Source organism: Rattus norvegicus, chromosome 18 (genome assembly GCF_021556685.1).
Source record: "Rattus norvegicus strain SHRSP/BbbUtx chromosome 18, alternate assembly SHRSP_T2T, whole genome shotgun sequence".
NCBI lineage: Eukaryota > Metazoa > Chordata > Mammalia > Rodentia > Muridae > Rattus > Rattus norvegicus.
Window position 1 is genome coordinate 57,546,479 of NC_141551.1, and position 8,132 is coordinate 57,554,610.

Consider the following 8,132-nt stretch of genomic DNA (forward strand, 5'->3'; position numbering starts at 1 on the left):
CCCACTGCTTTTTCTGTGTGTCTTCTCAGTCTCCACCACACCATCAGACCTTTGCACACATTCTTCCTGAATGGTTAGTTCCAGCACCCACATACTAGAACGACAGCACAGAATCCCATAAGACACAGAAGCCACTAGGGCAATTCAGATAACAGAGTTATGCTAATGACTACCACTATGAAAGAGCAGTTGGAAGATGTCAACATTTTGCAATAGCCAATTCTCAGATTAGCCTTCCTTCAGCATGACTTCCAAGGGCACATTATGCTATTGGCTCATCGATGGCTTTTGTCCCATGTTTTAGCAACCGTGATGTCATTTCTGGGTGTGTCTGAACTCAGAAACTCTCAACAGCTCCATTTATGCTGCTGAGAGGTGCACATAGATTCTAACGTGGTCTCAGCATCTGTGACTCCTTGAGCGACAATGTCAGCATTTGGAGCTGTGGCGGTTTCAACTGTAAAATAGGACAATGAACACCTGCATCCCAAAGCTGCCAAAAATGTAATGTGATAATGTGTTTAATGTCCTTAGAGTGATCACTGGAATATAATATGTTCTTAATATTTTAGGCTTTTCTGTAAGCCTGTGACTTAAGCTTATATGTGGGGTAAAGTTCAAGAAGGGATCTCAATGTCTCCTGAAGGAGCCAAGATGTACACAGAAAATAAATTACAGAACAAGGTCAGCAAATTTCCCTATCTTCCAAGATTTGTCATGAATGTGTTATGTGTATTTCTGTGAATGTTTGGTTGGTTCCCTTCTTTTGGGACTCAGTGGGGGCACAACTAGACTGGATAACCAGCATCCGAAATCTAAAGAGGAAGCCAAAAAACATCTTATGAATACTAGAGCTGTGTGTGTGGGTGGGAGAGAATGTCTTTTGCTTGCTGTGGTTTTCTATCATGAATACGATCTGACCTAGGGTTTCTGTGATAGTTTCTGGCTGAGAGGCATAGTTTAGATTCAGAACTGTAACTGTCTTAAAGCATCTGTGGTTGACTCGGTAAATTGCTCATCACAGAAGCAGGGGGATCTGAGTTTGAGTCTCAGTTCTCACCTAAAAAAGCCAAGTGTGGAGGTGTATGCCTATCATTCGAGCACTGGAAAGGCAGAGATAGGGTCCCTGAGACTTGTTGGAGAGATAGTTCAGTGTAACAGATGACCTCCAAGTTCAGTGAGAAGTTGTCTCGAAAAACAAAATGGAGGCCGGGAAGATGACCCAGAGGGCATAAGCATTGGCTACACATACATGGGGACCTGAGTTTAAATCCCTTAACAACTATGTAAAAGACTGGGTATATAAAGGCTGTGTATATGCCTATTAACTCCAGAGCAGCAGAGGGTAAAGGCAGGAGGGTCACTGTGGCTTCTGGCTGCCAACCCAGCTTCAGATTCAAGGAGGGACCCTGTCTCAAGAGAAGACAGCATAGAATGTTTGACCAAGGCAACTGATGTCCTCCTCTGACTTCTGCACATGTGTGAAGACACAACTATGCATACATTACCCACATGTTACACACACCCCTCTCCTCAGACAAAATAGAAAGCAACTGAGGAAGATATTTGACATCAATTTTTGGCCTCAACACACATGTACCCCACATGCACATGTATATGTACACACGTGTACCTACTCATTAAACAGCTATGCACAAAAAGTTGCTGTGATTTATGGGAAAGTTTGTTTTAAAACAATAAGGAAAGATAAAATTTTAAAACATGACCACAAAAGCCATAGACCCTTAATCACAGATAATGTCAACAAGTCTTACAGTGTATTTTCAAACTCAGTTTTATTGTTTCACATACAGTTGAATCCTTTCCAATTTTAGTAGGAAAAAGACCCCCAACTTCAAACTTTAATTTTGAAATATTTTAAACATATTTTTTGTGAGCTTTTGCTAAGAAAGGACAACATCTGGTACATGTTGAGTGAAGTGGTCTGTGAGAATAGCTTACAATAAACACAGATTGAAAAGAATCCTGATGTGTTTCAATGTTGATGACTGACTGTGCAACAAATCACCTCTGAACTCTGTCATCTAAATAAAAATCTTACCACCTGTTGGTTGGAGGTATTGACTAGGCTTACCAAGGACTCTCATGGGCTCCTTCTGGGACGCAAACATCTATTCACCCCAGAGAAGACACCAACAACGGACCAAAGAAATGATTCTGCCCAAGTATAGCTTGGTGAACCAATGGGTTTTATTCAGGATATTTGATCATAGACAATTTGTGAACATCTGCATCCCTGAAGAAAATGCTCCTCGTAGGTATCCTGCACAAACAGGAAATGCTCCTTTAGAAGCCATGAATTATTCAATGAAAATCCCAATGCGGGTGTGGAATAACTCCCTGTGGATTGTTGGTTCAGGGGAGTGACAGAGGGTCCCCAAATGATCCAGGCCCTAACCATTGCTCTTCATTGACCATGAGAATCAGTTGGCTAAACCCTACTGCTGAGGACTCCACACACTTTGCTTTCAGGCCATAGAGACATGGACTGGAAGTTTCCTTCTGGATAGTTCTGATAGTACCGTCAATAGAAAAACCATCAATAGTCTTACTTAGTTGTGAATCACATGAGACGTGATAATGACCTTCCAACTAAGATGTGCTCCCTGGTGCCACAGTGGCATGAAAACTATCGGGATAACCAACCACTTTTTCATTGGACTTTAGGCCTGTGTCATAGGTGGGAATTCCCACTGCATACTGTAAATGTGGGAGGATTGTTTTGCTAAATGGTCATGTCTAAATGCTCCTGTTTATACCCATGCTGCATGATGAACATTAGTGGGTCTAATCTCATGTCGGTCTATTGCATGTTTTCCTAGTGTCTGAAAGTTCAAGAGGGCAAACAGTCATGCCATTCCCGGAAGGTAGTGTTCCACAACAGGGTCTCTCACGTGGTTTTAGTCAGATAGTGGCTGGGGCCTGTTGTCATTCGACCATGTTTCTGTGTTGGATACTCATGCTGGTTCCCTTACAGAGCTGACTGTTGTTGGTTGGGAGTTCAGCTGGGTCTGTGGCCAACTGGAGCATCTAGATGTAGCTTGAGATCCTTTTAGTGTGTGTGTGTGTGTGTGTGTGTGTGTGTGTGTGTACTTTTTGTGTGTAGCTATTTAATGTGTGGGTACACGTGTGTACATATACATATGCATGTGGGGTACATGTGTTGAGGCCAAAAACTGATGTCAAATATCTTCCTCAGTTGCTTTCTATTTTGTCTGAGGAGAGGGGTGTATGTAACATGTGGGTAATGTATGCACAGCTGTGTCTTCTCACATGTGCAGAAGTCAGAGGAGGACATCAGCTGAATATGGGGAATTCACAAATGAATATGGGGAATTCACGAATTAGTATTTTAAGACTAAAGAGTGAGGTTGCAAAGTCTCCTATCACCCGGCCCCAGTGACTCTGGCTGGGATCTGTTGCTGGGGCAGGATGCTCAATGGCACTAATATTGGGAAGTGTGGTTCCCTAGTGCTAGATGCCAAAGTGAGGTTCTTGAAATTATTAAAAAAAATAATTTCACTTCCATGGAAAAGGCTGCTTCATAAGAGCTGGCTTGTTTCCTTGAGTGAAACTCTTCACAGGTTGCATTTAGGTTTTGTGAGGTCAAAGCAACTCAGCTTGTATCCAGGAAATTCTGGAAAGATATCTGACAAATAATGTGTGTCTGTCAGTGGTAGGCATGACACTACCTTAGAAGGTAGTTAGAAGAGGGTGCCGTGGCAATCTCAGCACTGCCCCGGAGGCATCTACAGGATGCTCAACTTCCGGTTCACTGTTGGGGAAACATCGTATGAGTGTAGTCTGGGTTCACTGAGTACAGAGAGATTCTCAGAAGAGAGTGCACGTGTTCTGGAGAACCACAGGTTGCAAATGGGGACATAACTGGGTGTGGGGTGCAAGGGAGTGATCTTACTCTTTTTTCTAAGTCTTAATCCAATGATCCCCACAGAACAGCTCTGGTTCTCATATTATGACATTTCGCCTTATTTCTGTAGTTATTCCTGGCACCTATTTCAGTATCTGTGTATAGTGCGGTGTAACTGTGGGCTTTCCCCCCAACACCCCATTTCCTGAATGATGACTCGGAGGCTTATTATTTATGAATAAATGCCTAGACCATAACCTAGGCTTGCTCCCCAATTAGCTCATAACTTATATTAAGCCATTTATACTATTCTATGTCTGCCACAGCGCTACTTACTCCTCACTTTCATACGTCTAATTTCTCTGAGCCTGGGCAGGGAATCTTTTCCTGAACCTCACTACTACCTAGCATTCCTTTCTTTCTCTCTTTCTACCAAATGTCCCACCTTCTATTCTACCCTTTCTTATAGGCAATAGGCGTTTTATTGACAGGCAATGCTTTCACACAATACACAAGAGATGGTCTCTACAGAGAGGCTCTTGAAAAAAAATATTGCGTCAGTTTGACTGGGAAATCCATAGGTCCCAGGTACTGAGCTGGAGAGCACAGATGTGTGAATACATGTGGGTTATAGGAATCAAGAAGGCTGTTTGCTAGATGTTCAACTTTATCTCTCTTTGGATAAGTCATGAGAGGTTTTGAGTCTGTATTTCTTTAGGTTTACTCACTCAGAAAATACTACATTCCTTCTAAGTGCCCGGCATTGTTTCTGTCTCTAGAAATAGACCAGTGAGCAAAAGCCTAAAGTTGCTGCCCAGGAGTAAGAGCCTTGAAGTCATCACTGAACATCACCATCAGGGCAAGTGTAGATGATCTCTAAGCAGAATGAAGACGGCTGGCAAATATGACTGCCTTGCTCCACATGGATGGGGTATCATAGTGGTTGACCTTTAACTAAATGTATGGGCTAGAGAGGCGTCTCAGTGGGAAGAGCACTTCCTGTTCTCACAGGGTGTTGGGTTCCCATGGAAGCTTACAGTTGTCTGTGAGTTCAGTTTCTAAAGACCCAGCACTATTTTCTGGCTTCCGCATACAATGGGCCAGCAAGCAAAACACTAAATTTAGCCAGGCGGTGATGGCAGATGCCTTTAATCTTATTGGGAGGCAGAGGCAGGCTGATTTCTGAGTTTGAGGCCAGCTGGTCTTCAGAAGAGTTCCAGGATAGCCAGGGTTACACAGAGAAACCCTGCCTCAAACAAACAAACAAACAAACAAACAAACAAACAAACCCCAAAACCAAACCAAGCCAATCTAAACCAAACAAAAGCAAAACCCCCAAACCAAAAACCAAAAAAACCAAAACCAACCAACCAACCAACCAACCAAACAAACAAACAAACAAACAAACAAAAAAAACAATAAAAAACCCCAAATCCCCATTTATCTCATATAATTCTTCTAAAAAGGAAGACTAATAAGGTGACTATGGAATGGATCCAAAATATAGAATCTCAACTTAGAGAATTAGGCCTCACCACCTACCCTGAAGGAGATTAGTTACCGAGTTAATTTTAAACTTTCCAAAAATTATTTCGTGAACAATAGCTCCTTGGCGTTGAACTGGAGTCTTTGAAAGGTTCTGCCTCTCCTTAGAACTCAGCTATGACCTCATATGATTGCATTGTTAAATAATCTCAACATTTTTGGGTGTAACCGACTTAGCAAGTTAACGCTTGGTGCCATTTATATAACGTGTTTCTCAGAGGAGCAAGACTGAACAGGGCCGGGAGGTGACAGCATGGCCGTGCGATTTAGGCCGCGTGCATTTAGTCACCCCAACAACTCTCACGCTCCAGTTCGACTGTGCTCTCTACAAATTCCTCAACAAGTGGCTTAGAAAAACAAAATCTTACCAAAGAAGGTACCTGCCCTCGAGTCAAGCCCATCGAGTGTGAATAATTCAATTAAACTCCATTTTTCTTTTTTTTTTCTTTTCTTTTTTTCGGAGCTGGGGACCGAACCCAGGGCCTTGCGCTTGCTAGGCAAGCGCTCTACCACTGAGCTAAATCCCCAACCCCAAACTCCATTTTTCTAATAGTCATTCAACCTACATCATTAAGGACCTATTTTGGGTGCCAGGCAACACGAATAACCGGGAGTGGACTCACTGGACATCACCTGGAAGGGATGACTTCCACTGAGGCAAGGAGGCAGATGAGACTAGAAAGGTGCTAGAAAGGAAGTGAGAGGTGGGGATCGGGGAGGGTGACTGAGGTCACTTTAAATTGCAAGGTTGCTCCATTTCGGAAGGACTATGTCATATTCATCGAAAGTGGATGTCACTGGAGTTAAGTTCAGAGCAACCTGTAGGAGAAAGCTGTGTAGGACAACTGGGTAGAAGGTCATGGGTCCTGAGCTCTTCGACTAGCCTAGTAGGTGTGTGTGGTCTTGGCCTTTCGGGGCCTTCATTTCCTACTAATGCTAATAGAGGTGGGGCTTGATGGGAGCATCTCCAGATTTCTAACTCAGCAGTGTGGTTTGTGCTTTAGGCTTTAAGAACACGCACATGTATTGAGGTTAAAAAGCTGAAGAACCCCCAGGCTTCTTGAGGCAAAAAGCCGAAATCGCTAGCAGTGTGTTTTTCTTATTAACACTGTTAAGTTGCTTTCTGATTCTAAAGCTCTTTTCCAGGTATGTTTTTCTTGATCCTTAAAGAACCAAACCAAACCTGTAAGGTAAAAAAAATACCCTGGGCTTTAAAGCAGGTAAGTACTATACTTATTTTCTCAGGGACACTTCTGTGTGCGTATAGTTTGTTTGGCAGAACCATAGAGTGTGACAGTTGCTTATAATTGGATTAAAACAGATCTCTTTGAGGATATTGAGAAAGTGACCTCCAATTTCCCTTTAAATACCAGGTTTCAGGTTGCAAAGTTTTCAGGTCAGGGGAGCAAAGAGAGCACAAAGCATTCAAGGTCACACAGGTTCTCCCTTCAGAATGCGACCTCAGTGAACTCGGGCACTGAGACAAATTGAACACAGCACCTCAGCTCTACGAGGGCTGAAGCATCTGAACTCTTGAAGCAGATGTGGGATATGCTCTTTTGCCATACACATCATCGAATCACTTCCCAACCCGAAAGACTAAGGTTTGGAAACCATGGAACCCTACCAGATGCTGAGTGAGGCCTAACCTTAGTCAAGAGTTTCATCTCATTCAAGGTGTCTACCATTTCCACATCTCCTTCCTTCCCAGGAGTCTTCCTCACCAGTCAAGGCCCCAGATTCACACAGCTCATCAGGCTGGGGTGGTGGAGTAGGCCTGAATCCCAGACTGGGTAAGTAGAGGCAGGAATGCAGAGAGTGTAAGACTAGCCTTGGCTACAAATAGAGTTTGAGGTCAGACTGAGCCATTTGAGACTCCGTCTCAAGCAAAATAAAGGCAAACATGGATAATTTGTCAGTTGGTCACAACCTCTGGGTAACCTGGAGTTGGCATTTGTATGTAGGGGTTTTTTTGATACCCCTTTCCCTGTTCAACTTCTGCTGTAATTTATTTAAAACACTTACACAATTTCTTAGTACATTTATTTTTAACGGACACATATGAATCTCATATATTTAAGCCATTTAATAAACAAACTGAAGAAGACTCAGCAGAGCCCTCCCATAGCATATTTGACCAAGCAGAAGACAGAGCTGGTGAGCTCAGAGATAGCATTTGAAGTGGTGCAGATAAGTTCTGCAGAGAGAAGAAAAGAATGAGGACAGCTTAAGGGATTTATGGGGTGTCAAGACAGCTAACAGCTGAAAAGCACACAACTTGGAAGCAAGTCAGAAGGAGACAGCCCATTTAAAGAAGCAGGGACGACGGGCTGGAGAGATGGCTCAGCGGTTAAGAGCACTGACTGCTCTTCCAGAGGTCCTGAGTTCAAATCCCAGCAACCACATGGTGGCTCACAACCATCTGTAATGAGATCCGATGCCCTCTTCTGGTGTGTCTGAAAACATCGACAGTGTACTCATATGCGTAAAATAAAGTTAGGGAAGGAAAGGAGGGAGGACAGACGGAAGAAAGGAAGGAAGGAAGTTCCCCATGACTTAAAACCAAGCTGGTTCCAAGAGCCAGCGCCTGCTTCCCCAAGTTTTCAGCTTGGCTCTTTTGTTCTTCGTCTCTCAGCCCCTTGAATTCAAAGGGAGCTCCAGCATCTCGGAGTCTCCCTGGCTGCCCTTCCCTGGGCCA